This window comes from Chrysochloris asiatica, unplaced genomic scaffold, assembly GCF_000296735.1.
Source record: "Chrysochloris asiatica unplaced genomic scaffold, ChrAsi1.0 scaffold00039, whole genome shotgun sequence".
NCBI classification, from domain to species: Eukaryota; Metazoa; Chordata; class Mammalia; order Afrosoricida; family Chrysochloridae; genus Chrysochloris; species Chrysochloris asiatica.
Window position 1 is genome coordinate 5635794 of NW_006408557.1, and position 4108 is coordinate 5639901.

The 4108-nt window shown below is 45.0% G+C and overlaps 1 protein-coding gene and 1 pseudogene across 2 annotated transcripts in view; one reads left to right on the forward strand and one right to left on the reverse strand.

Moving 5' to 3' along the window:
* The window catches only part of PCSK2 (proprotein convertase subtilisin/kexin type 2), a 416285-nt gene that overhangs the window by 25401 nt on the left and 386776 nt on the right, over positions 1-4108 (forward strand). The gene's annotated exons all lie outside the window — the stretch shown is intronic.
* LOC102822161 overlaps positions 1273-4108 on the reverse strand; it is a 14817-nt pseudogene continuing 11981 nt past the window's right edge.

Consider the following 4108-nt stretch of genomic DNA (forward strand, 5'->3'; position numbering starts at 1 on the left):
TACAAGAACAAGCAAGTTGCTCCCCCAGGAGACATCAAGGCAATTGGTTGGGTCCCCTCAGAGCAAACCCACTTCCAAGACTAAGACTCATTGGGAATACATGCTCTGATTGGTGAACACGTTCATCACCGATAAGAGGAAATGAGGGAAAAACAGCAATGAAGCTGTGAGCTAAGCCCTACAATGCTCAATAGACTCCTGTGAACACAGGTGGAGACCTGGTTGGCCAGCAGTGTTGCAACACCTGGGGACTCTTTGGCCCAGAGTCAGTGACATAGCCACAGAGGACTAGATTGGAGAGTGAAGAATCCAGCTGATAAGAAGAGAGGGCATATGGACAAGATCACCCACAATTGCAGATAATACCCACTTGACCTGGCTTCAATGACTGGATGATCAGAGCTAAACTAGAAAAAGAAAGAAGAGGAAAAAAAGAGTAATCTTATACAATTTGATGAACTTGACCTACACCTATGGATGCAGTAGCTCAAAAGAGAGAACAAATCTTTACAGTGAGGATCATTCCCAGCCCCTCCATACACAGATTAGACAGGGATGGGCAACTTGGACATTCGCTATCCAAAGGGGGGACGGGCTACAAAGACAAGAAGTGACTGGCTTACAAGCTTTCAAGAGGTTGTGGAGGAAGATTCAGAGGGTGTGGATGAAGGTTGAATCTCCACTGAGCAGTATCCAATCTGTCTAGTCAGGACTGATGAAAGGAAATGTGGATAGGTCTCTTGTGATACAATAGTGAATAATTATCAGGACTGATTGTGAGGGTTGGAAATGTAAAGGTAGATGTTTTGTAATAAGGAGGAGAGTGATTAACTTTGCAGTCTTGGAGCGGAGGTCCCTGGGACCATGAAGGGAGAAGAGCAGAGATCAGGACCCTACCCAGAGAAGCAGTGACACCAGAGATGGAGGCAGAGACAATGACGTGGAGAGATGGAGCAGCTGGGGACTTTAAACCCAAAGAGGGAGAGAGGCTGTGTGCTGATGACTATGGGGGCAGGCTGGTTGATGATGAATGGAGGGGATTGTAACCATGGCAATGAAACAATATACGATAGGATGAATGTAAAACTAATGTTCTCCCATGTAAACTATCACATAATTCACAATGAAAATTTTAAATAAAGACTCTTGCCCTGTCCCATGGTGCCAGGATGTGCCCTCAGCAGAAAGCATGATCTTGCTGCCCAGAATGAACACTAACACTGCACAAAGAGAAGCAGGAACAACCAGGGCTCCGGACTCATTCTATTTGTTTCACTGTGTGCAGTCTCTCACTTGATGCTCCAAATTTAAAATGATGCAAGAAAAGCAAACTTTCATATCAACAGATATGAAGCAGTGACCATAGGCCACTTGGGCTGTGGTGAGGGAAAGAAAGCCATCTGCAAGAGTGAAGCAGGGACTGATGGGGAGAGGAGAAAGGTAGGCACAGGAGGCAGATTTCAGACCAAGAGTGACACAAAACTGGATGTTCTGTTTGAGGATGTCCGAACATGGGCCTAGCACATGTTCGAACCTGGGTCGGTCCAGCTTGACACACTTCTATGGGCCACGTACGAACAGTGTGGTGACGCAAGGACAGTTCATGAGCAGCACGATCTCACCAAAGTAATCAGAGGGCACCAATCTTCCCACTTCCAGAAACTCTTCATTTTCTGACTGACTCGGAGCACAGCAGCTGAACCCTCTAAAATGATGAAGAAGTCATCCCTGGGTTCTTCCTACACCACGATTTTCTGTCCATCTTCAAACAGGACCAGCTCCACTGCATCAGCTAACGTGAGACGTTCCCACTTGTCCAGAGATTCTAATATAGACACTTAGCTAAGGAACTCCTCATACGTCTTCTGCTTTCTCAGAGTGCTTCCCATGAGGATTCTGCAATAGCTGTCTCGGTCAATACCCCATAAATTCACATTTGTCTTAGCTTTCACTGTGGCTGCTTGAGGTGTTCCGTAAATCAGAGCAAGTTCTCCAAAGCTCCCTCTTTCCCCAATACTAGTTGCCCATTCATTATTGTCATCCATCTCTCCTTGATCTATCACCTTCATCACCTTGCAGAAGCACAGTCTCCCTCTGCAATAAAAGAGACTGGAAACGTGGCTTCGAAAATATCATTTCTCTCATTATCATCAAGATGAGAGAATAGTACTTTATTTTCGATGGCTTTGGCTAAAGCAGCCATTGTCTTGTAATCTTTTAGTATAACTTTTCTAACATACGATGCAGCATCTTCCTCCCTGTGAACTTCAGCACTGATGACACCACTTCGCTTCCGGCCCTTGACCACCAGGTTGCAGGGAGGAGAAGAGATTTCATCTTCCCAAGACAGTCTGCCCAGCAGCTGGCCTTCTGCAGAGACTGAATCTGTTTTGCCTCCTCCTTCTCCAACCTCTCAAAGTATTCCCTGAGGAATGCCATGATCCTCTTGGCCACGAAGTGCACAACTGCACAATAGTCCTTGAGCGGCCCCTGGATGTTGTGCTTCTGGACATAGAGCCCACATTCCCCGAGGCAGCAATCCTTCTCACTGGCGCTGCCCTGTCCAATGTTTTGTTTTTGGGTTTTTTTGTTTTGTTTTGTTTTGTTTTGTCCCTCACAGAGCTCTCAGGTGCCTGACCCTCCTCCTATGGTTTCCAGCTCTCCCTCCAGCCTCCTGCGAGCCTCGGCCCTTTTTCTCCCTATTTGTTGTTTTGTTTTGTTTTGTTTTGCTCTGTACTCTTCCATATCTGGACAGAACTCCATATGGTGTTCCCATGCATGTCAATCTCTAGCTATTGTCTGTGTTGATTCTCAGTCCAATGTATTTCCATCAGTATGTTTTATAACACTGGCTTGGCCTTTACAAAATCCCGTAATTTCTGTTTGTCCTGGAATGTTCTGATTTCACCTGACAACTTTTCTGGATATATGATTCTTGGCTGGCAGTTTTTTTCTTCCAGAGTTTTGTATATATGTGTTCCCATGGCCTTCTTGCCTGTATGGTTTCTGCTGAGATATCAGAGCTTAATCAGAGCACAAGATCTCTTTAAAGTGTTGAAAAGCAATGATGTCAGTTTGAGGACTAAGGTGCACCTGACTCAAGCCATGGTATTTCCAATAACTTCATATGCTTGTGAAAGTTGGACAGTGAATAAGGAAGACCATAGAAGGAGTGATGCATGTGAGTTATGGTGTTGGCAGGGAATATTGAAAGCATCATGAACTGCTAAAGAATAAACAGATCTGTGTTGCAAGAAGAACAGGCAGAGTACTCCTTGGAAGCCTAGATTGCCAAACTTCATCTCTCATATTTGTACATATTATCAGGAGGGACCAATCACTAGAGAAGGATATTATAGTTGGTAAAGTGGAGGGTTGGTGAAAAAGAGGAAAACTCCAACGAGATGGATTGGCTAAGTGGTGGCAGTGATGGTCTCAGGTGTACCAATGATTGTGAGGTTGGCCCATGAATAGGCAGAGTTTTGTTTTATTGTGCCCTGGGTTGTTATAAGTCCATACCAACCCAAAGGTGGTGGTGGTGGTTATGTGCCGTGGAGTTGGTTCCAACTCATAGCGACCCTGTTCAGGGTTTCCGAGGCTGTAAATCTTTACGGGAGCAGAAAGCCTTATCTTTGTCCCGTAGAACAGCTAATAGTTTCAAACTGCTGACATTGCGGTTTGCAGCCCGATCTGTAAACACAATGCTAAAAGGCACCTAACAATTACAACATAGGGTTTTTGAGGAGTAACTGGTGTGTTTGACCTGCCAACCTTGTGGTACATAGTGCTGAAGTAGCAGCACCATACCAGAAGTCACTGGGACATGTAATTCATTTATAAGCAATGTAGTTTTCGATACGTGTGAATTTCATGCTGTGATTTGGGGATATCAGGAAGGACCAGTCCCTGGAGAAGGACATCCTGCTTGATGAAGTGAAGGGTCAGCAATAAAGAAGAAAACCCCCTCTAGGTGGATTGGCACAGCGTTAATAACAATGGACTAAAGCTTAACAATTGTGAGGATGGCACAGGAGTGGGCAGTGTTTCATTCTCTTGTGCACAGGATGGCATCTAAGAACAATATATATAAGCTAAGGACAAAGCTTAA